Consider the following 26505-nt stretch of genomic DNA (forward strand, 5'->3'; position numbering starts at 1 on the left):
GCCCTCTGTCACGCCCAGACATGGCCGCCAGAGGGCTCCCTGGTCTGGCGGTGACGCCAGCGCCTGGGAAGACGCCTGTTACTTAGCAGACCTTGGTCTAGCGGTAGCGCTAGTGCCTGGGAAGGCACCGGTTACTTAGCAGAACGGAAAAGCGAGTCTCCCTTTCCCCGGGGTAGTTAGAGAAGACTGCTCCACCACCTCTTGTGGAAGGCGACATCAGTCAAGCTCGCCCGCAGCTATCCGGAGGCCTGTCTCCCGGTGATGCTGTGCTTCAGCTGTCAGGCTCCTGGTCTGCTTTCATGTTCCACCCTCTGCACCTGGCTCGGCCTTCTAGATAGCAGTAGCGGAATTAGTGAAAGTACTAAAAGTCTTTGAAATGCATAGAAGAAATAATGGCGTAAGCTGTCCTCTCTCTCTCTCCGCCTCGGCTGCCAAACAAGGAAGGTCCCCCAACTGGTGGACACGAGACCTACGTGACCTTACCTATCATTGGAGATGGCTCACACTCCTTACCCTGCCCCCTTGCCTTGTATTCAATAAATAACAGTGTGGCCAGGCATTCGGGGCCACTACCAGTCTCCACATCTTGGTGGTAGTGGTCCCCTGGGCCCAGCTGTCTTTTCTTCTATCTCTTTGTCTTGTGTCTTTATTTCTACGATCTCTCATCTCTGCACACGGTGAGGAAAACCCACAGACCCTGTAGGGCTCATCCCTACAGTAGACTACAGGCTTACATCATCACCCCTGGCTAATATTTTCTTGTAGAGATTGGGTTTCACCATGTTACTTCAACTGGTCGCAAACTCTTGAGCTCCAAAAGTGCTGGGATTACAGGCGTGAGCCACTGCACCCTGTCACACTTAGTTCATTTTTAAGTAATAAGTGCTCTATGAGTTCTTACCATTTTATCAAATACTGAAAAGACATACTTGGGGATCTAGACTTAATGAAAATTTTATTTTTTACTGCTTCATCAATGATATTCTTAAGTAACATGAAAATAAAATTGGCATGTTTACTTATTTAGGCAACCATGTGACTGTAAATAATAGAACTGCTACTATTGTTTGGAGCCACTGTCTTGTTTTGTGCTACGGTTTTACTTACTATTGCATTTGCACCAAAGCAGAGAACAAAAACAAGCGAAAAAGACAAGTAACATAGCTGTATTATGATAGAAAGAGTCTTATTTTCATGGAGCACTCTGAGATCCACTGTTCCAGCTATAGTTCTCTCCCAGACCCATCACCTGTTCTGTCACAAAGTCTTATTAATTCTACTTCTTAAGTATTCTAATACTCACTGCTTCCTCTCCACAATTTTATGACTCAGTGAAACCCTCACTCTCTCTCACCTGAAATATTTCCATTTTCCATCATGCTCCCACCAGCCTGCACTCCTCGACTCAGTGAAACCCTCATTCCCTCACCTGAAATATTTCCGCTTTCCATCATGTTTCCATCAGCCTGCGCTCCTCGACTCAGTGAAACCCTCACCCTCTCTCAACTGAAATAGTTCCATTTTCCATCATGTTTCCATCAGCCTGCACTCCTCTTACTTCCCGTTATCTTGTTCACTTCCAGACTAACATCTCTAGACAGGTAAGTGTGCTCCTCAGGGACTTAAAAGCACTTAACAACAGCTTAAAACTTAGGTTCTCACTCTTTAGCAAGGACTTGAAGACTTTTAATGATTCAGCTCCTGCTCACAAATCTAACCTCACTTTTTCCCACATCAACACTGAACAGAAACTAAGTTTCACTCATATATAAAATCTTTCAATTTTCTGGAATAAAAAAGATTATGTAGCTGTCACCCATAATCTGACTCCAGAACTCTGTTTTTGCACCTTCGTATCAAACTCATAATAAGTCTCCATATTAGTCTGTTCTCATGCTGCTAATATGGACATGCCCAAGCCTGGGTAATTTATAAAGAAAAATAAGTTTAATGGACTCACAGTGCCACGTGGCTGGGGAGACCTCACAATCATGGCAGAAGGCAAAGGTCAGGTCTTACACGGCAGCAGACAAGAGACAGCATGTGCAGGGGAACTTCCTTCCATACAATCATCAGATCTCATGAGACGTATTCACTATCATAAGAACAGCACTGTCTTCATGATTCAATTATCTCCCACCAGGTCCCTCCCACAATACGTGGGAATTATGGGAACAATTCGAGATTTGGGTAAGGACACAGCCAAACCATACCAGTCTCATAATAAAAACCAAAGGGCAAGCCTTAATTAAGTCGTCCTTAAGAGACTCATGCAGATTTCATAATTTGCTCCCAGTTGGGCCTTTTCTCAAGACCTTGACATTTTGATCTGGACTCAGATGCCTTTGTGGCTCATTATGAATCCCATTTGTGTTCTTACACTGGACTCAGTAAGATAGCTACTCTTTCATCAATTTCTCACTATTTATTAATTCTTTGCATAACTGGACTTCAAAATAGGATTTTAAAAAAAGTTTTGTCCATGTGCTCTTCACAATGAAGATCACTAAGCATTTGTTATGTGATTCTTTCTTTCCTATCATATGGGAAAAAAGAGGATTGGGCTGTGTGCCCTGAGAGGGAGGGCACACTTAGATATTTTAGGAGTTGTAAATAGAAGACCAAACATCAGAGAGAGAGACTTTGCTTCACTTGTAGTTCAAATGGTTAGTAAGGACAGGAGCAGTGGCACATGCCTGTAATTCCAGCACTTTGGGAGGTTGAGGCAGGTGGATCACTTGGGCTCATGAGTTCAAGACCAGCCTGAGCAACATGGTGAAACCCTGTCTCTACAAAAAATAGAAAAACTAGCTGGGCATGGTGATGTGCAGTATTATGAGGTTGCACTTCACTGAAAAACTGAAGATGTTTAGCACTTCCATGTGAACCACACCATCTCACAACTATGAGGTGTAGCAGAAGTCCAGTCCCAAGGACACAAAGAAGACACACCATGTTAATGGAATGACATACTGCAGTGTATCTAGATAAATGATCCTGGGCCTTGATGAGAGAGATATATGCAGTCTTGAATGAACGGATTATGCAGTGATTCCGCATTTAAATATTTGACCGAATTTTAATAACAAAAATGTATGCACCTTTCATTTTCAAAGTACAGTTTTTCCTCAGTATCTGTGGGAAATCAGCTCCAGAATACCCCCACAGTTACCAAAAACCATCAATGCTCAAGTCTTATCTAAAATGGTATATTTGCATATAACCCATGCTTATCCTTCCATATGCAGTCATGTGCCGCATAATGATCTTTTAATCATCAATGAACCATGCATATCACCATGGTCTCCTAAGATTATAAACACACATAGAAACCTTCTTGTGGGAAGTCAGAGACCCCAAACGGAGGGACTGGCTGGAACCATGGCTGAAGAACATAAATTGTGAAGATGTCATGGACATTTATTAGTTCCCATAAATACTTTTATAATTTCTTATGCCTGTCTTACTTTAATCTCCTAATCCCATCATCTTCATAAGCTGAGGATGTATGTCGCCTCAAGACCCTGTGATGATTGTGTTAACTGTGCAAATTGTAAAGCATGTGTGTTCAAACAATATCAAATCTGATCGTAAAACATGGGTGTTTGAACAATATGAAATCAGTGCACCCTGAAAAAGAACAGAATAACAGTGATTTTCAGGGAATGAGGGAAGATAACTACAAGGTCTGACTGCCTGCGAGGTCCGGCAGAATACAACCATATTTTTCTTCTTGCAGAGAGCCTATAGATGGAAATGTGAGTAAGAGAATATTGCTGAATTCTTTTCCCAGCAAGGAATATTAATAATTAATACCCTGGGAAAGGAATGCATTCCCGGAGGTAGGTCTATAGACGGCCGCTCTGGGAGTGTCTGTCTTAAGCGGTTGAAATAAGGACTGAAATACACCCTGGTCTCCTGCAGTACCCTCAGGTTTGCTAGGATTGGGAAATTCCAGCTTGGTGAATTCTAGTCAGACTGGTTCTCAGCTCTTGAACCTTGTTTCCTGTTAAGATGTTTATCAAGACAATGTGTGCACAGCGGGACACAGACCCTCATTAGTAGTTCTAGTTTTGCCTCTGCCTTGTGATCTTTACGGCCCTTTGAAGCATGTGACCCTTGTTACCAACTCCCTGTTCGTACAACCCCTCCTCTTTCAAAATCCCTAATAAAAACTGGCTGATTTTGCAGCTCAAGGTCTCCATCATGGTCCTACCAATGTGATGGCACCCCCGGAGGCCCAGCTGTAAAATTTCTCTCTTTGTACTCTTTATTTCTCAGACCAGCCAACACTTAGGGAAACTAGAAAGAACCTACATTGAAATATTGGGGGCTGGTTCCTCGATAAAACCTGATATGTGGGACTTGATACTAGCACTGGAGATCAAGTAGGGAAAGTGACTGATATTCAATGATGGTGCTAGAACATATGGTTTCTCATATGAAAAAATATAAACATATATACCATCTAGGGTTATGTAAGAACACTTTATGATGTTCACAAAACAAAAATATTGCTTGGTAAATCATGTCTCAGAACATAAACATGTCATTAAGCCATGCATAACTGTACTTTATATCACCTCTGGAACACTTCAGTCAATCAAGAAAAATGACCAAGACAAATCTCGATCATTTTAGAAGGTTTATTTGTCAACGTTAAGGATGCACACCCAGGAGACAGGTCTATGCCTTTCTTCAAAAATGATTTTGAGGGCTCCAAATTTAAAGGGGAAAGAGTGAAATATTGAGAAATACAGTTTTCATGTAAGACTGGGGTAGGGGGAAAACGTTCATTGATACAGTTTGGCTCTGTGTCCCTACCCAAATCTCACCATAAATGGTAATAATCCCCATGTGTCAAGGGTGGGACCAGGTGGAAGTAATTGGATCATGGGGGCAGTTTCCTCTGTGCTGTTCTCATGATAATGAGTCACATGAGATCTGATGGTTTTATGAGTGTCTGGCATTTCCCCTGCTTGCACTCATTGTCTCTGCTGCCACCCTGTGAAGAGGTGCCCTCTGCCATTATTGTAATTTTCCTGAGGTCTCCCCAGCCATGCAGAGCTGTGTCAATTAAACCTCTTTCCTTTATAAATGACCCAGTCTTGAGCATTTCTTCAGAGCAGCATGAGAACAGACTGATACAGTCATTCATGCCTTTGGCTCAGTGAATCTGCATTTATACATAACATAGACAAACAGGGAGGGGGAACAATCAGATATGCATTTGTGTCAGGTGGGCAGAGAGGTGATTCTGAGTTCTGTCCTATGCACTCTAAAGATGAGCTCTCAGAACAGGTGTGGCAGCTCACATCTGTAATCCCAGCACTCTAAGAGGCTAAGGTGGGTGGATCACCTGAGGTCAGGAGCTCGAGACCAGCCTGACCAACATGGAGAAACCCCGTCTCTACTAAAAATACAAAATTAGCCAAGTGTGGTAGTGCATGCCTGCAATCCCAGCTACTCGGGAGGCTGAGGCAGGAGAATTGCTTGAACCCAGGAGGTGGAGGTTGCAGTGAGCTGAGATTGTGCCACTGCACTCCAGCCTGGGTGACAATAGTGAAACTCCATCTCAAAAAAAAAAAAAAAAAAAAGGATAAGCTATCAATTTACATTGCCATGATGAATTTTAACAGAAACACTTTAAAGATCTTAAAGCATACCAGAAATTTCCTTGTGGGAAAAATATGAGGGAGGGGCTACAAGATAAAAAGCTTTTTATCTTGTAGCCATCTTATTTAGGAACCAAAAGGAGGAGGCAGGTTTGCATGACCGAGTTCCCAGCTTGACTTTTCCCTTTAGCTTAATGAGTTTGGAGTCCCAAGCTTTATTTTTCTTTCACACTTAGAAGACCAAATACAATGTGGATGTAAATAGTTGTGTTGTTTAGGAAATAATGACAATAAAAAGTCTGAATATTTTCACCACAGATGCAAGCGTCTGATTTTATTTCAAATATTTTGCACCCAAGTTTGTTTACATATGCAGATGTTAAACCTACAGATACAAAAAGTTGAGTGTACTTACAAATTAACAGCTGTACACAGGCAGCATAAAATTCTCTTTGTACATGCCAAAAACATTCTGTGTCCACCCAGGGTGAACACAGCCACTTCACAAACAGGGTGTAAATAAGGAGGTTCACTAAGTACAGGAAAGTTACATGACTATATTGGCATTTTAACAGCCATTCCTGAGAAAGAGAATGGGAAAGGGCTTAAGAGTCAGAGGAGAGGAAAATAGAAAGCCAGATGACCTCCTGCATCAGAAGATGGAGCAGTGAGAATACAGAATAAGGAAGTAATAGTTAAAAGGAAAAAAAGTAGAAACAGGATTTGATGTCAATTTGCTGTGCAGAGTGTAAAAAGGGTAGTTTTGTTTCCAGGCTATCTGCCATGATCACAGCTAGTTTGTTACTGCTGATGTGAAATTTGGAAAAATAAAAGAACAATATGATGGCCAGAAGTGATACAGTCTTAGAAACATCATGTTTGAAATATCTGAGGTCCCATATGTAGGGAAGTCCAACTGGCAATTGGGAATACAGTTCCAGAGTTCACGAGAGAGATCAAAGCTGGAGATAAAAATTTTGAAACTATCAGAATTTCAATGGTACCTGAATCCATCAGACCAAGTGAACCTAAGAGAATGAAAGGATAAAAAGGAACAAGTACAGAATCCACAGAAACACTAATATTTACAAAGAGAAATAGTCTGTTAAGACCAAGAAGGAACTGTCTGAGTTCATTTCACAAATTAAGAAAAGATCAATATTAGAAAGTCTATTGATACAATTCATCATATTCAGAGTCCTGAGGAGAAAAATCCTTTAATTGTCCACATAGGTATTAAGAAGATAAGTCTTAGAAACAGATTCCAGGTTCTGATTTCTGTATGTAAGAAGCTTAGAAGAGGCCAGGTGCAGTGGCTCATGTCTGTAATCCCAGCACTTTGGGAGACCGAGGTGGGCAGATCACCTGAAGTCAGAAGTTCAAGACCAGCCTGGCCAACAAGGCAAAACCCCGTCTCTACTAAAAATACAAAAATTAGGCTGGGCACGGAGGCTCACACCTGTAACCCCAGTACTTTGGGAGACTGAGGTTGGTGGATCACCTAAAGTCAGGAGTTTGAGACCAACCTGGCCAACATGGCAAAACCCCATCTGTACTAAAAATACAAAAATTAGCAAAGTGTGGTGGTATGTGCCAGCAGTACCAGCTACTTGGGAGGCGGAGGCAGAAGAATTGGTTGAACCTGGGAGGTGGAGGTTGCAGTGAACCAAGAAGATGCCACTGCACTACAGCCTGGATGACAGAGTGAGCTCTGCCTCAAAAAAATAAAAAATAAAATAATAATACAAAAATTAGCCAGCATGGTGGTGGGGGCTTGTAATCCCAGCTACTCAGGAGGCTGAGGCAGGGAGAATCACTTGAACCTGGGAGCCAGAGGTTGCAGTGAGCTGAGATTGCACCATTGCACTCCACCCTGAGCAATAAAGCGAGACTCCATCTCAAAAAAAGGAAAAAAAAAAAAAGAATGGAAGTAATCAGTCCATCTTAACAACACATGAAAAGCTGAAAAGGTCAGGTGTGGTGGCTCATGCCTGTAATCCCAGCACTTTGGCAGGCCAAAGCAGGAGGATCACTTGTGTCCAGGAGTTTGAGACCAGCCTGGGCAACATAGTGAGACCCCCAACTCTAAAAAAAAAAATTAATGAAACAAAAGCTGAAGAGACTGAAAAATCAACAATTCTTTTTGGATTTATTGTGAAGAGAGGATATAGGGCAAACCACTGCCTCCAAAATTGGAGAGATAGAGAAGTGAATATAGGAATTTATGGCCTACAGGAACAGAGACTTACTACTGAAACCAACTTAGGAACCAGTGCTGGAGTAGAAAATCTTCAACTATAGCTGGTGAATTGCTGAAGGTTCCATATGGACAACTCAAGGAGGTAAAAACGCCAGGGAGATCCAGTTATGAGAGAGCATAATATTTTAAAATTTACCTCTGGGGCTTCACCAGCCTCCTGTGGCAAATACCTGAGAAAACTCGCTTCCTGCTTCCACCTTTGGGAAGGAAAAAGGAAAACCATCTTAAAATATGCCAGAGCACCCTGTTCTTAACAAGGCTTTTCCTCAGGAGAAATTACTGACCCTCAGCCTAACCTGCTCTCATATAATCAGATCCTAAATGACCTGCTGGAAGGAAAATACCCAACTCCCGCCTACTCCAGTCATCCCTAAAGGGGAAGATAAAAACAGAGAAACACATCTGAAGTTCATAGTCCAAAAGCAGAGACTCACTTAAACAATTAGGCCTGATCGTAAGACTCCAGAACACTTCTGTTACAGTCTGAATATTTGTTCCCTGCCCTACCCACTGCAGAATGTGCCTGCTGAAACCGAGTCTCCAATGCACTAGAATTAAGGGGTGGGGCCTTTGAAATGTAATGGCAATGCCATCCTGATTAGCATTAGTGCACTTATGAAAGAGGCCAAAGGAAGCTTCTTTGTCCATTCCAACATGAGAGGATATATAGCTGGCACCATCTATGAGGAATGGGTCTCATCAAACACTGAATCTCCTGGAACCTTGACTTTGGACTTTCTAGCCTCCAAACTGAGCAATAAATTTCGTTGTTTACAAATTACTTGCTTTTAGTTATGCTGGTTGATGGACTAAGACAGCTTCCCCTCCCCTGCACAGCTTCCCATCATTACTGGGTGCACTGTTACAGTAGTTCCCTTTACCTGGTGTCTCATCTCTAGGAATAAAGAAAAAGCACAAGGCATACTAAAAGGCAAAAAACACAATTTGAAGTGACAGATCATCAGAACTAGACACAGCTTTGATTTTGGAATTGTCAGACGGGGATTTTAAAAAAAATCTGAGTAGTATGCTAAGGGCTCTGATGAACAAAGGAGACAGCATTCAAGAACAGATAGGCAATGTAAGCAGAGAGACAGAAGTCCAAGAAAAGAACAAAAAAGAAACAGTAGAGATAAAAAAATACTGCAACAGACCTGAAGAATATCTTTGATTGGCTTACTAGTAGACTGAACACAACAAGGGAAAGAGTCTCTGAGCTCTGGAAACATTGAAGGAAACTTTAAAAACTGAAAACAATGGAACATAATATCCAAGAACTGTGGGACAGCTAGAAAATGTGTAACATAGAGTGATGAGAATACCAGAAGGAGAAGAGAGAGAAATAGAAGAAACATCTGAAACAATCATGTCTGACAACTTCCACTGTTAATATCAGACACCAAACCAAAGATCCAGGAAGCTCAGAGCACACCAGGCAGGATGCATGCAAAAAACCTACACCTAGACTTATTATTCTCCAACTGTATAAAACATCAAATCCAAAAGAAACCAAAGGTGGAGTGGACAACATCTTACCTATAGAGAAACAAAGATAAGAATCACATTCAGGCCAGGCTCGGTGGCTCACACCTGTAATCTCAGTACTTTGGGAGGCCGAGTTGGGCAGATCACGAGGTCAGGAGATCAAGACCATCCTGGCTAACACGGTGAAACTCCGTCTCTACTAAAAATACAAAAAAATTAGCTGGGCATGGTGGCGGGCACCTGTAGTCCCAGCTACTCAGGAGGCTGAGGCAGAAGAATGGTGTGATCCCAGGAGGCAGAGCTTTCTCTGAGCTGAGATCACACCACTGCACTCCAGCCTGGGCAACAGAATGAGACTCTGTCTCAAAAAAAAAAAAAAAGAATTACATTCAAAATCTCAGAACAATGAAAGTAAAAAGAGAGTGGAATGAAATATTGAACATGCTGAGAGAAAAAAAAATCAACTTAGATTTCAGTGTCCTGTGAGATCTTCTTTCAAAAGCAAATGAGAAACAAAACATTTCTTGGACAAACAAAAGTTGAGGAAACTTGTTTCCAGCAGATGTGTCTTGTGAGAAAATATTAAACATTATCTAGAGAAAAAAAAGATCTACATCTGAAAACTGAATCTACATTTTATTTATTTTTATTTATTTATTTTGAGACAGAGTCTCACTCTGTTGCCCAGGCTAGAGTGCAGTGGCACAATCTCAGCTCACTGCAACCTCTGTCTCCCAGGTTCAAGCAATTCTCTTCCTCAGCCTCCCAAGTAGCTGGGATTACAGGCAACCTCCACCACTCCTGGCTAATTGTTTTGTATTTTTAGTAGAGACAGTGTTCCATCATCTTTGCCAGAGACGGGGTTTCACCATGTTAGCCAGGATGGTCTCAATCTCCTGACCTCGTGATCTGCCCGCCTCTGCCTCCCAAAGTGCTGGAACTACAGGCATGAGCCACTGCACCCGGCCGCTTACTTTTTATTCTTAATTGACCTAACATATAATAGTTTGTATATAATAACAATGTGTGCAATTACTTTTTTTTTGAGATGGAGTCTTGCTCTGTCACCCAGGCTGGAGTGCAGTGGTGCAATCTCAGCTCACTGCAACCTCCACCTCCTCCCTGATTCAAACAATTCTCCTGTCTCAGCCTCCCGAGTAGCTGGGACTACAGGCGTGTGCCACCACATCCAGCTAAGTTTTTATATTTTTAGTAGAGATGGGGTTTCGCCATGTTAGCAAGGAGGGTCTCCATCTCCTGACCTCATGATCCACCTGCCACAACCTCCCAAAGTGTTGGAATTACAGGCATGAGACATGGCACCCGGCCAATTACATACTTTAATATATACAAGGCTATGTATGCTTACATATAAGTGAAACAAATGGCAACAATAACACAAGAGATGGGAATATTAGAGAGGCTGGTATTACATTTCCATTAGAAGGCAGTTGAAGTAACTGAACTGGTATAGTGTTATTTGAAGGTGGACTTGGATTTGTTGCAAGTCTATACTGCAAACTCCAGGGCAACTAGTAAAAACCAAAGTATAAAAATGCTAAAAAGAGGAAACAGGCCAGGTACAGTGGCTCATGCCAAGGTAGAAAGATGGCTTGAGCCCAGGAGTTAGAGACTATCCTGAGCAACACAGTGAGACCCTGTCCCTACAGAAAAGAAAAGGCCAGGTATGGTGATGCATACTTGTAGTCCTAGTTAATTGCATACTTGTAGTCCTAGCTAATTGGGAGACTGAGGTGGAAGGATCACTTGAACCCACGAGGTTGAGGCTCCAGGGAGCCATGATCACACCACTACACTCTAGCCTGGGTGACTGCCTCAATAAAAAAAAAAAAGAGAGAGGAAACAAAAATCATATAAAATCATCAACTCCATAAAAGGCTGAAAAAGAGTGGAGGACAAAACAATAACAAAGAACAATAGGAGTGAATGGAAAATGATATGGCAAAATTAATCCAACTCTATAATCACTTTGAATGTCAATGGTTTAAATGCACCAATGAAAAGACAAATTGTTAGAGCCCATCAAAATAGAGGCACAACTCACTTTATCGAGCTTCACTTTATTTTGCTTGGCAACATCACCTTTTTAACAAATTAAAGATTTGTGTCCACGAAATGCTGAGTAAGTCTGACCAGCACCATTTTTCCAACACCGTGTGCTCACTTCACAACTGTGTCACATCTTTTGGCAATCCCCACAGTCTTTTGAAGATTTTAGTTATCACATCTGTTATGATGATCTGTGATCAGTGTTTTCTGATGTTACTATTGGAATTGTCTCAGGGTGATGGAACTCTATGGAAGACAGAAAACATGAGGGAAAAATGTGTGTTTGACTGCTTCATTGACTAGTAATTTCCCTGTCTCTATTTCTCTCTTCCAGCCCCTCATTCCCCAAGATATAACAGTGAAATTAGGCCACTTCACCCTGCAGTGGCCACCATGTGTTCAAGAGAAAAGAAGAGTGCACATCTGCCACTTCAAATCAAAAGGTAGAAATCATCAAGCTTAGTGAAGAAGGCATGTTGGCAGCTAAGACAGTCCAAAGCTAAGCTTCTTGCATCAGCTACCCAAGTTGTGAATGCAAAGAAAAAGTTCTTGAAGGAAGTTATAGGTGCTACTCCAGTGAACACATGAATGTTTTTTAAAAAACAAAACAGGTTTTTACTGATACAGAGAAAGTCTGAGTGGTCTGCATAGAAGATCAAACCAGCCCCAACATTCCCTTGAGATAAAGCCTAATCTTGAGAAAGGCCCTAACTCTCTTCAATTCTATGGAGGTGAAGAGAGGTGAGGAAGTTGCAGAAGAAATGTTTGAAGCTGGCAGAGGTTGGTACATGAGCTTCTAGGAAAACAGCCATATCTGTGACATTAAAGTGTGAAGTGTGCTGTAAAAATGGGAACAAGAAAGCCTGCATGATAGCACATCTCTTACAGCATGGTTAAGACCTTCTTGTTGGTAGGCCAGGAGGTAATGGTCACCATTTGTGGCCATATTCTCCTAGACTGAGCATGGAGAAATCTATAATAGTAGCCAGAGATGTGTAGGTTGTGTGTTCCAGGGAAAAAAGAGTGATTTTGAGGGAACGCATAGCCTGCCTCAGCTACGTCAGATTTTTCTCCTATATGGGTTTGTTGATGCCTGCTGAGGTGTGACTTCTGGCAAAAGGTTTTCCCACATTCCTTACATTCATAAGGTTTTTCTCCTGTGTGTGTTCTCTGATGTATACCAAGGCCTGACTTCTGGGAGAAAGTTTTCCTATATTCATTACATCTAAAATATTTTTCCCCTGTGTGAGTTCTGTGATGTACAAAGAGTTTTGACTTCTGGGAGAAGGTTTTCCTACATTCTTTACATTCAAATAGCTTCTCACCTGTGTGAGTTCTCTGATGTACAGTGAGAACTGTCCTATGGCAAAAAGTTTTCCTACATTCATCACATTTATAGGGTTTCTCTCTGGAGTGAGTTCTCTGATGCGTATTGAGGTTTGACTTGTGACAAAAGGTTTTCCCACACTCATTACATTTGTAAGGTTTTTTTCCAGTATGGGTTCTATGATGTACAGTGAGGACTGACTTCTGACTGAAGGTTTTTCCAAATTCGCTACATTCATAGTGTTTCTACCCCATGTGAATACTTTGATGCATCTGAAGATTTGCCTTCTGATGAAAGGATTTTCCACATTCATTACTTTCATAGGCTTTTTCCCCACTTTGAGCTCTCTGATGTATAATAAGGTATGATTTCTGACAAAAAGTTTTTCCACTTTCATTACATCCATACGGTTTTTCCCATGTGAGTTCTCCAGTGTACAGTGAGGAATGACTTGAGATGAAAGGTTTTTCCACATTCATTACATACATAAGGTTTCTCCCCTGTGTGAGTTCCCTGATGGGTGCCGAGATTTGACTTCTGACGAAAGGTTTTTCCACATTCATTACATTCATAGGGTCTTTCCTCTGTGTGAGTTCTCTTGTGTATCTCAAGGTTTAACTTATTGATAAAGGTTTTCTCACATTCATTACATTCATACGGTTTTTTGCCAGCATGAGTTATCTGATGTATAGTTAGGAATGACTTACAGTAAAAGGATTTTCCACATTCATTACATTCATAAGGTTTTTCCCCTGTGTGAGTTCTGTGATGTACTGTAAGTTATGACTTGTGGCTATATGTTTTTCCACATTCGTTACATGCATATGGTTTTTCCCCAGTATGAGTTCTCTGCTGGACAGTGAGGAATGACTTACGGGGAAAGGTTTTCCCACATTCATTGCATTCGTAGGGTTTTTCCCGTGTGAGTCCTTTGATGAACAGTGAGGAACGACCTACGGTGAAAGGTTTTCCCACATTCGTTGCATTCATAGGGTTTTTCCCTTGTGTGAGTTCTCTGATGTATCCTGAGTTTCGACTTATTGATAAAGGGTTTTCCACACTCATTACATTCATAGGGTTTTTCCCCTGTGTGTGTTCTCTGATGGACAGTAAGCCTTGACTTATGGCTAAATGCTTTTTCTCATTGGTCACATGCATAGGGCTTTTCCCTGGTGTGAGTTCTATGATGTATTGTGAGGTATGACTTCTGGCTAAAGGTTTTTCCACGTTCACTGCACTGATAGGGCTTTTCCCCTGAGTGAGTTCTGTGATGTAAAGTGAGAAGTGACTTACGGTGAAAAGTTTTTCCACATTCAATACATTTGTAGGGTTTATCCCCTGTGTGAGTTCTCTGATGTAAAGTGAGGAATGACTTACGGTGAAAGGTTTTTCCACATTCATTGCATCCATAGGGCTTTTCCCCTGTGTGAATTCTCTGATGGATAGTGAGGCTGGACTTATAGCTGAACAATTTTTCACACCAGTTACAGGCATAAGGTTTTTCCTCAGTAGGCATCTTGTGCTGTATCATAAGGTCTGATTTGCTAATGGAGAGTTTCTCACATTCAATACATTCATAGGGTTTCTCTCCTGTGTGTGTTTGCTGATGTTTAGTGAAGTCAGACTTTCTACAGCAAGTTGGCTGTCCTACCTGAGTTATCCCTTGGATAATAACAGCTAAGTTATTACAGACTTTCTCATATTCATTATATTTACCAAAGGTCTGTCCTATATGAACCTTCTTATGTATAAAGAACATTGCCTCTGTGTTGAAGGTTTTCCCTTGTTCATTACATTGAAAAACCTGCAGCAGAGTTTGAATCTTGTGATGCTGAGTAAGATGCTCATGATATCTGTGGGATTTCCTGGTTATATCAGGGACATGAGGTTTCTCTCCAGACTGTGTCTCACAAGGCTTAATAGGGAAAAGCACGTTCTGGCAAACGTTAAACTGCCCAGGCTTCATTCCTGAACTGTTTCCATTATTTATAATCATATTTAAAACATGGTTTGAGTTCAAATTAAATGTTTTTCCTAATTCCACTCTCTCCTGAGTTGATTTGTTGCTGTTGGTGATTACGATTTGCCAGAAAAATCCATCATGACTTTCATGGCTCCTTTCAATAAGGTCATCAATGATCTGGACAGCTGAAATGAGAAAAAGGTATCCATGAACCACACATGAGCATGTCTTACAGAATGCTTGTGTAAAGGTAAAAAAAATTACTTCCTATCCCAGTGGAGAAAGATTTGATAAAAATTAATAATGCTTGTTTGTTTTATATGCATATGGTTCCTGTTCCTACTGACATAATGTAATAAATCAGTGTATATTCTAATGTTCAACTGAGTTTTTTTTTTTGCATTTTGAAGTTTTCCTGTTTTTTTTTTATTTCACAAAGAACTACTTGGTAATAATATGTATCTATTTCCTACTCATAGGTTTTAATAAGTTCTAATTATCTGTCATTTGTTTTCTCTCTTTTTTCTAATTATTCATATAACAATAGTGGCTGCTTTAATGGCTGGTATTTTTTTCATTATTCTTCTTTGAAGATAGCCAATTTTTCCTGGGTCAGCAACTGGCAGGTACAGGACATGACCATTTTTCTGTCTCCTAAGCATGGAAGTAGTTTGTGGACAGGATTTTGCCTATATGTTAACCTTTCACTCCTCCCTGAGAATGGTTAAAGGTGTCTGGAGGTTTTCCAAGCAGAAAATCTCTTATTCCCCATGTTAAACAAAAACAGATCCTGGCAAATTCCTACTTAAACATGACATCCCCTGCTTCCCAGAACCATAATAGGCACAGAAGCTCCAGTCAAAAACCATACTGGTGATCTGAAGGATTGGTTCTGCAACTCAGGCTGTGCCCATCATCTTTGAAAAGTGTATTTCTGGTTTCTTCTGAGATCAACAGCCCTGCCCTCTCCACTCACACACCCCTGCTTGATAATTCACCATTTTTGAAGGGTTTTATTTTGTGTTTTGGAGTTTCAGATGTCACATAGTTTTATATAAAAATGAAGTTTCCTGTACATTTCTCATCTTCAAATGGTAACTACGAACTCCACTCTCAAACAGAAATCTGAGCCCTTCAACAGGAAATAATTGGTTTCTTTGGACTTGAGACCCAGAATCTTCTGGTTCTCCTCCCAAGTCCAGCACCACACCTATCCAGGGCCCTATGATGGGTCCTCCTCAGCTTTATAATTTCTTTCTGAGATAGGATCTTACTCTGTTACCCAGGCTGGAGTGCAGTGTTGCTATCACAGCTCACTGAAGCTTCAAACTCCTGAGCCCAAGCAATCCTTCCACCTCAGCCTCCCAAGTATAAAAACTGGAATTACAAACCCATGTCACCATACTCAGCTACTATATATATATATTTTTTTTGTAGTTGCGGGTCTACAAGGGTCATTTGAGGCCAGAAGCTCAAGACCAGCCTGGGCAATAGAACAAGACCTCATCTCTACAAACAATAAAAAATTAGCTGGGTGTGGTGGCACACACCTGTAGTCCTAGCTACTTGGGAGGCTAGGGTGGGAGGAACACTTGAGCCCAGGAGTTCATCATTACAGTTAACTATAATCATGCCACTGCACTTGAGTCTGAGAAACAGAGTGAGAACCATCTGTTTAATAAAAAATAAAACAAGAAGAATACAGCTACGGCTTAAAAAGAAACACTATTTTCATCATCATTGTTATAATGACTGATTCTTAAAAATTGCTTAAGATACATTCAAAGGATAAATAAATGCATGAATATCTAAAAATTTGTTTAAGATACTACATCACAATAGAGGAAAAGGGGGAAATAGAGAAAATAAATAGCAAAGAAAAATGCCTAAGGAGAGGATGGCAGGGATTGCCTTTGGGGTAAATAGAATAAGATACTCAGAAAAATAAGATACTGGGATATATGAAAGAGAGCTACCTCTGGGGACTATATAATGCACATTTAATGCAGACCAACAGTCTTCAAGTCAACGACCTAGGGAAAAAAGTGGTGAAAACAAGATAACACTACCAAAATCTGCTGGGCATTACTCCTGCAGGCCTTCCTGCCCAGTATTCACCGACTGACCTGAAAGTCTCAGGTTTGGGGCTTCTTCTACTATCCATGGCTCTGCTCCTTGCTCTAGCTTGAAGATCATCTCAGGTTTGGTAATGCAATGCCCTGGTAATGAGAAACAATGGAAGACTTTGTCAAACCACTAAGTCAAATCCTTTTCAGAATGACAACAGCTGGGCTTCAGGGACTGTGCAATGAAGGAGCCAATTTGAATATTTCATTACAGATTAGTGACACATTTTTCATCAAGTGGAATCTTACAAGTAAATATTATTATACCTTAAAAGGGTTCTTATATTTACCAACAACAAAACACATTCGTGGGAGTTACTGGGAAGTTTCACTCACCCAATGATATCAGGCTGCTGTAGGTCTCCAACATCATGTCCCTGTACAGGTTTCCTCTGAGCGTCATCCAGGTCCTGCCACTCCTCCCAGGTGAAGTGCACAGCTACCTCCTCAAAGGACACCAACTCCTGTAATGATAGCAGGCTGTTGTAAGTCTCCAGCATCACATCCCTGTACAGGGTCGTCTGAGCATTATCCAGGTCCTGCCACTCCTCCCAGGTGAAGTGCACAGCCACATCTTCAAAAGATATCAACCCCTGTAATGGCACATTTTTCCTCAAGTCAAAGCATCAGCCCAGGGTCAAAATAACAAGAATCTTGGAATTCACTCTTTTGTGTGTCCATGTGTCTTATATGTATTTTACATAAGATGTAGTTTGTTTTTTACTGCTTATGGTGGGAGAAGGAGTAATCACAGTAGAAATATGCTTCCACCATAATAACTTATGAATTAATAAAATTGTATTACAAAGTTGACCTTATGGATCTAGAACCACCCTTGTTGCTAGGGATAAAAGTATAAACAAAATGCAAGACCTTCTCTCTACAAAAATAATTAATAAATAGGCATAATGCATGCCTGTAGTCCTGGCTACTCTGGAAGCTGAGGCTGAAGGACTGCTCGAGCCCAGGAGTTTGACAGTGCAGTGAGGTATGATCACACCACTGCACTCCAGCCTGGCCAACAGAGACCTTATCTGTCAAAAAAAAAAAAAAAAAGGAATAAAATTCTACTCCTCAAAGGAGCTCATGATCTGGTTATGAATATATAAGTATAAACACATACTGAGAATAATGTTTAGGTGAACTCATTGAGACCCAACTTCAGTGCCAACTAAGATAAGAGAGGAGAAAATAAATTTTGTTTATTTTGCATCATGAAGTTCCACTTTACTGAAAAATGAGATGTTTGGCTCTTCCACATGAACCATGAATTCTCATGACTATGAGAAAGTATCAGAAGTCTACTCACAAAGGCAAAAAGGACACACACCACTTTAATGAAACTCTGGACAGCACCATGCCTAGACGAATGATCCTGGGCAGTGATGAAAGTTAAATGCAATATTTAAGGAATGGATTATGCAGTGATTCTGCACTTAAATATTTGACCTAATTTCAAAAATTCGTTTGCACCTATCATTTTTACATTACATTACTTCCTCAGTATCCATGGGGACTGACTCCAAGATACCCCCAGATACCAAAATCCACAGATTGGATAATTCTCTTATATAAACTAGTCTCATATTTGCATATAATTTATGCACATCATCCTGTATACAGTCATGAGCTGCATAATAACATTTCAGTCAATGATGAAACATGTATATCACAATAGTCCCATAAGATGATGATGAAACATACACAGAAAACTGATATTCGCATTGCAGATGAAGTGCAGAAAATTATATTCAATAATGGCTCTGAGACATCTGGTTAACCATATACCAAAAACATATAAATAAAAATATAATATCATGTAGGTTTTTGTAACACTATGATGTTCACAAAACAATGAAATTACCTAAGGATACATTACTCAGAAAGTAATCCAATCAGTAAGCCATGCATGACAGAACTTTAAATCTTTGAATTATATATAATACTGAAGACAATGCAATGCTACATAAATGGCTGTTATACTGTACTGTTTAGGAAATAATGACAAGAAAAATTTCTGTAGATGCTCTGCACAGAGACAACCATCTATTTGTGTGGGAATATTTTCAATCTGAAGTTGGCTGAATCCACAGATGCAAAACACATGAATACAAAAGGGTGAGTACAATTAATTAAAAACATATACACTGGCATTTCAAAATTTCCTCTCTACAGGACAAAAAATTGCTGTATCCACCCAGGCTGAACACAGCCACTTCACAAACAGGTGTAAATAAGGAGATCCAGTAAGGACAGAAAAGTTACATGACCATGTTGGCATTTTAACAGCCATCCCTGAGAAAGAGAATGGGAAAGAGCTTAAGGGAAAGTCAGAAGGGAGTAAAGAGGAAGACAGATGACCACCTACATCAGTACATCAGGACACGGAGCATAAGAATACACAGTAGGGAAGCAGTTCTTAAAAGGAAAAAAATGTAGAAAAAGGATTTGGTACCAATTTGCTATGCAGTGGGTAAAAAGGGGAGTTTTGTTTCCAAGTTATCTGCCCTGATCCAGCTAGTTTGATACTTGTGTTGTGAAGTGAAATTTGCAAAAAAATAAAAGAATATGATAACCAGAAGTGACACAGACCTGGACATATCATGTGTGAAACATCTGAGGTTCCATATGTGGGAATGTTCAACTGGCAATTGGGAATATGGCTCCAGTGGTTCAGAAGAGAGATCAAAACTACAGATAAAGATTTGGAAATTACCAGAATTTCAATGGTACCTGAATCCATCAGACCAAACGAAAATGAGAGAAGGAAAGAATAAAAGAAACAAGTACAGAATCTACAGAAACACTAACATTTACACAGGAAGAGAAATAGACTGTGAAGACCAAGAAGGAACTTTCTGAGTTTATTCCACGAATATAGAAAAGTTCAATATTCGGAAGTTTAATATAATTCATCACTATCATATTGCTGTGGAAAAAAATCCTTTAACTGTGCACACAGGCATTGAGAAGATAGTTTTAGAAACATATTCCGCGTTCCTATTTCTGCATGTAAGAAGCTTGGAAGTAATCAATAAGTACTTTACAATAATTAATTTTAATAACAATCTTAACAACAAATTAATATGACACGATTAATCTTTACAACAAATAAAAAGTTGAAGAGACTAAACAATCAACAATTCTTTCTAGATTTGAAACTCAGGGGAGGACACAGGGCAAACCACTGCCCCCAGGATTGCAGAGACAGAGAAGTGAATATAGGACTTACTGGCTTACAGGAACATGGACACACTACTGAAACCAACTTTGGAACCAGTGCTGGAGTAGAAAAACTCAAACCGTAACTGGTGATTGGCTGGAGGATCCACAAGGACAACTCTAAGTGGTAAAAACTACAAAGAGATAGAGTTATTGTGGGGGAGGGGGAACAATATTGTAAAATTGTCTCATGGAGCTTCACGAGGCTCCTGTGACAAATACCTGAGAAAACTCCCCTCTTGCTTCAGCCTTTCGGAAGGAAAAAGGAAAACCAGTTTGAAATGTGCCAGAGCACCAAGTTCTTAAAAAGGCTTGTCCACAGGAGAAACTACCTAACTTCAGCCTAATCTGCTCTAGTATAATCAGAGACTAAATAACCTAGGGGAAGGGAATTACCCCTTCCACTGTAGCCCATTCTAGTCATGTTCCACCTAAGGTGGAAAATTAATTAAACAAAGGAACACTTCTGAGGTTCACAGTATAAACCCAATCATAACATTCCAGAACGCGGCTGCTGGGGTCTGCGTGTTTGTCCTTCACATATGATACCAAAACGCTGCTCCTGAGGTCTGAATGTTTCTCCCTCACATAGGATTCCAGAACACTGCTATGAGGGTCTGAATGTTTGTCCCTCACAAACGATTCCAGAACATTGATGTTGGGGTCTGAATGTTTACTCTTAACTTAGGATTTCAGAACGCTGTTCCTGGGGTCTGAATGTTTGTCCCTCACACAGGATTCCAGAACACTGATGCTGGGGTCTGAATGTCTGTCCCTCACATAGAATACCAGAACACTGATACCAGGGTCAGAAGGTTTGTCCCTCACATAGGATTCCAGAACACTGCTGCTGGGGCCTGAAAGTTTGTCCCTCACATAGGATTCCAGATCACTGATACGAGGTTCTGAATATTTGTCCGTTACATAGGACTCCAGAACACTGCTGTCGTGGTCTGAATGTTTGTCCCTCACATAGGATTCCAGAACACTGCTGCTGGGGTCTGAATGTTTGTCCCTCACATAGGATTCCAGAACACTGCTGCTGGGTTCTGAATGTCTGTCCCTCACATAGAACTCCAGAACACTGCTGCGAGGGTCTGAATGTTTCTCCCTCACATAGGATTCCAGAGCATTGCTGCGAGGTTCTAAATGTCTGTCCCTCACATAGGACTCCAGAACACTGCTACGAGGTTCTGAATGTTTGTCCGTTACATAGGATTCTAGAACACTGCTGCCATGGTCTGAATGTTTGTCCCTCACATAGGATTGCAGAACACTGCTGCTGGGGCCTGAATGTTTGTCCCTCACATAAGATTCCAGAACACTGCTCCCGGGGTCTGAGTGTTTGTCCCTCACATGGGACACTAATGCAATGATCTGAATGTTTGTGCCTCACGTAGGATTTCAGAACACTGCTGCTGGGGTCTGAATGTTTGTCCCTCACATAGCATTTCAAAACACTGCTGCTGGGTTATGAATGTTTTTCCCTCACTTAGAAATCCAGAACACTAACGCAATGATCTGGATGATTGTCCCTTACGTAGGATTCCAGAACACTGCTGCTGGGGTCTGAATGTTTGTCCCTCACATAAGATTCCAGAACACTGCTACGAGGGTTTGAATATTTGTCCCTCACATACGATTCCAGAACCCTCCTGCTGTGGTCTGTATGTGTGTCCCTCACATAAGATTCCAGAACACTACTATGAGGGTCTGAATGTCCGTCACATAGGACTCCAGAACATGGCTACTGTGGTTTGAAAGTTTTTCCCTCACATAGGATTCCAGAACACTAATGCAATGATCTGAATGTTTGTCCCTCACATAGGATTCCAGAACACTGATTCCAGGGTCTGAATGTTTGTACCTCACATAGGATTCCAGAACACTGCTGCTGGGGTCTGAGTGTTTGTCCCACACATAGGATTCCAGAACACTGCTGGGAATGTATGAATGTTTGTCCATCACATGGGATCCCAGAACACTGCTGCTGGCATCTGAATGTTTGTCCCTCACACAGGATTCCAGAACACCGCTGCTGTGGTCTGTTTTTTTCTTTTACTTTTTGTCTTTTTAAAATTACTTTATTAATATTTATTTTTAATTGACATATGACATTATAAGTTTTTTGTAATGTAAAATGTGAGGGACAAACATTCAGACCAATGCAGTAGCATTCTGGAATGCTATGTGAGGGACAAAGTATGCATACATTGTGAAAAGGTCAAATCTAGCTAATTAACAAATACATCAACTCACATAGTTATCATTTTTATGGTGAATACACATAACATTAACTTTCTATTTCTCAAGAATACAATATGTCATCATCAATTACAATCACCTTGCTCTACAATACATCTCCTGAAATGTATTCCTTCTAAATCTAAGTATGTATCCTCTGATTAACATCACTGCAACTCCCCTTTACCCCTAGCTCTGATACCCACCATTGTACTTTGTAATTCTATGAGATCAACTTTTTAACATACCAGTGGGAGACCTGTCATGATATATTTGTCTTTTTGTGCCTGACCTATTTCACTTAACATATTGTCCTCCGGGTTCATCCATGTTGTTTACAAACGACAGGGTTTTCTTTTTTTACTGCCAAATAGCATACGACATTTTCTTTCTTTTTTTTATTATATTTTCCGTATTGAATTACATATATATATAATACTTTAAGTTCTCGGATACATGTGCAGAACGTGCAGGTTTGTTATGTTTGTATATATGTGCCATGTTGGTGTGCTGCACACAGAAACTCGTCATTTACATAAGGTATATCTCCTAATGCTATCCCCCCACCCCCACCCCACAACAGGCCATGGTGTGTGATGTTCCCCTTCCTGTGTCTACGTGTTCTCATTGTTCAATTCCCACCTATGAGTGAGAACATGTGGTGTTTGGTTTTTTGTCCTTGCGATAGTTTGCTGAGAATGATGATTTCCAGCTTCATCCATGTCCCTACAAAGGACATGAACTCATCATTTTTTAAGGCTGCATAGTATTCCCTGGCATATATGTGCCACATTTTCTTAATCCAGTCTATCATTGTTGGACATTTGGACATTTCGGTTGGTTCCAAGTCTTTGCTATTGTGAGTAGCGTCGCAATAAACATACGTGTGCATGTGTCTTTATAGCAGCATGACTTATATCCCGTTGGGTATATATCCAGTAATTGGACGGCTGGGTCAAATGGTATTTCTAGTTCTAGATCCCTGAGGAATCACCACACTGTCTTCCACAATCGTTGAACTACTTTACAATCCAACTTACAGTATAAAAGTGTTCCTATTTCTCCACATCCTCTCTAGCATCTGTTGTTTCTTGATTTTTAAATGATCGTCATTCTAACTAGTGTGAGATGATATCTCATTGTGATTTTGATTTGTATTTCTCTGATGGCCAGTGATGATGACCATTTTTTCATGTGTCTGTTGGCTGCATAAATGTCTTCTTTAGAGAAGTGTCTGTTCATATCCTTCGCCCACTTGTTGATGGAGTTTTTTCTTGTAAATTTGTTTGAGTTAATTGTAGATTCTGGATATTAGCCCTTTGTCAGATGAGTAGATTGCAAAAATTTTCTCCCATTCTGTAGGTTGCCTGTTCACTGGTATGCATTTTGATGCATAGAAGCTCTTTAGTTTAATTAGATCCCATTTGTCAATTTTAGCTTTTGTTGCCATTGCTTTTGATGTTTAAGACATGAAGTCCTTGCCCATGCCTATGACCTGAATGGTATTGCCTAGGTTTTCTTCTAGGGTTTTCATGGTTTTAGGTCTAACATTTAAATCTTTAATACATCTTGAATTAATTTTTGTATAAGGTGAAAGGAAGGGATCCGGTTTCAGCTTTCTACATATGGCTAGCCACTTTTCCCAGCACCATTTGTTCAATAGGGAATCCTTTCCCGATTTCTTTTTTCAGGTTTGTCAAAGATCAGATAGTTGTAGATGTGTGGTATTATTTCTGAGGGCTCTGTTCTGTTCCATTGCTCTATATCTCTGTTTTCGTACCAGTACCATGCTACTTTGGTTACTGTAGCCTTGTAGTACAGTTTGAAGTCAGGTAGCGTGATGCCTCCAGCTTTGTTCTTTTAGCTTAGGACTGACTTGGCCATGTGACCTCTTTTCTGGTTCCATATGAATTTTTAAGTAGTTTTTTCCAATTCTGTGAAGAAAATCATTGTTAGCTTGATGGGGATGGTATTGAAACTATAAATTACCTTGGGCAGTATGGCCATTTTAACGATATTGATTCTTCCTATCCATGAACATGGAATGTTCTTCCATTGGTTTGTGTCCTCTTTTATTTTGTTGAGGAGTGGTTTGTAGTTCTCCTTGAAGAGGTCCTTCACATCCCTTGTAAGTTGGATTCCTAGGTAATTTATTCTCTTTGAAGCAATTGTGAATGGGAGTTCACTCATGATTTGGCTCTCTGTTTGCCTGTTATTGCTGTGCAAGAATTTTTGCACATTGATTTTGTATCCTGAGACCTCGCTGAAGTTGCTTACCAGCTTAAGGAGATTTTGGGTTGAGATGATGGCATTTTCTAGATATACAAACATATCATCTGCAAACAGGGACAATTTGACTTCCAAGAAATAACTAAGATCAGAGCACAACTGAAGGAGATAGAGACACAAAAAACCCTTCAAAAAATCAATGAATCCAGGGGCTGGTTTTTTAAAAAGATCAACAAAATTGACAGACCGCTAGCAAGACTAATAAAGAAGAAAAGAGAGAAGAATCAAATAGACACAATAAAAAATGATAAAGGGGATAGCACAACCGATCCCACAGAAATACAAACTACCATCAGAGAATACTGTAAACACCTCTATGCAAATAAACTAGAAAATGTAGAAGAAATGGATAAATTCCTCAACACATAAACCCTCCCAAGACTAAACCAGGAAGAAGTTGAATCTCTTAATAGACCAATAACAGGCTCAGAAATTTAGGCAATATTAGCATGCCAACCATAAAAAGTCCAGGACAAGATGGAATCACAGCCGAATTCTACCAGAGGTACAAGGAGGAGCTGGTACCATTCCTTCTGAAACTATTCCAATCAAGAGAAAAAGAGGGAATCTTCCCTAACGCATTTTATGAGGCCAGCATCATCGTGATACCAAAGCCTGGATGAGGCACAACCAAAAAAGAGAATTTAAGACCAATATCCCTGATGAACATCGATGCAAAAATCCTCAATAAAATACTTGCAAACCCAATCCGGCAACACATCAAAAACTTACCCACCACGATCAAGATGGCTTCATCCCTGGGATGCAAGGCTGATTCAACATATGCAAATCAGTATACGTAATCCAGCATGCAAACAGAACCAAAGACAAAAACCACATGATTATCTCAACACAGGTAGAAAAGGCCTTTGACAAAATTCAACAGCCCTTCATGCTAAAAACTTTCAATGAATTAGGTATTGATGGGACGTATCTAAAAATAATAAGAGCTATTCATGACACACAGCCAGCATCATACTGAATGGGCAAAAACTGGAAGCAGTGCCTTTGAAAATGGGCACAAGACAGGGATGCCCTCTCCCATCACTCCCATTCAACATAGTGTTGGAAGTTCTGGCCAGGGCTATCAGGCAGGAGAAAGAAATAAAGGGTATTCGATTAGGAAAAGAGGAGGTCAAATTATCCTTGTTTGCAGGGGTCTGTTTGCCATCACAGAACACTACTGCTGTGGTCTCAGGGTTTCTCCCTCACATAAGATTCCAGAACACTGCTGCTGTGGTCTGCTTGTGCCTCACATAGGATTCCAGAACACTGCTACAAGGGTCTGAATGTTTGTCCTTCACATAGCTTTCCAGAACACTGCTGCTATGGTCTGAGTGATTGTCCCTGACATACGATTCCAAAACACTGCTACGAGGGTCTGAATGGTTTGTCCCCCACATAGGATTCCAGAACACTGTGGCGAGGGTCTAAATGTTTCCCCCTCACATAGGATTACAGAACACTCCTGATGTGCTCTGAATGTTTGTCCCTCACATAGGATTCCAGAACACTGCAGATGGGTTCTGAATGTTTGTCCCTCATGTAGGATTCCAGAACACTCCTGCTGTGGTCCGAATGTTTGTTCATCACATAGGATTCCAGAGCACTGCTACGAGGTTCTGAGTGCTTGTCCCTCATATAGGATTCCAGAGCACTGCTACGAGGTTCTGAGTGCTTGTCCCTCACATGGGATTCCAGAACACTCCTGCAGTGGTCTGAATGTTTCTCCCTCACACAGGTCTCCAGAACACTCCTGCTGTGGTCTGAATGTTTGTTCCTCACATACGACCCCAGAACACAGCTACAAGGGTCTCAATGTTTGTCCCTCAGACAGGATTACAAAACGTTCCTGCTGTGGTCTGAATGTTTGTTCCTCACATAGGATTCCAGAACACTCCTGC

General features: G+C 40.7%; 1 pseudogene; it reads right to left on the reverse strand.

The window, feature by feature from the left end:
* Positions 1-11650: 11650 nt before the first annotated feature.
* Positions 11651-26505, reverse strand: part of LOC129137923 (zinc finger protein 717-like) — a 66820-nt pseudogene continuing 51965 nt past the window's right edge.

The sequence above is a fragment of the Pan troglodytes genome, chromosome 14, assembly GCF_028858775.2.
Source record: "Pan troglodytes isolate AG18354 chromosome 14, NHGRI_mPanTro3-v2.0_pri, whole genome shotgun sequence".
NCBI classification, from domain to species: domain Eukaryota; kingdom Metazoa; phylum Chordata; class Mammalia; order Primates; family Hominidae; genus Pan; species Pan troglodytes.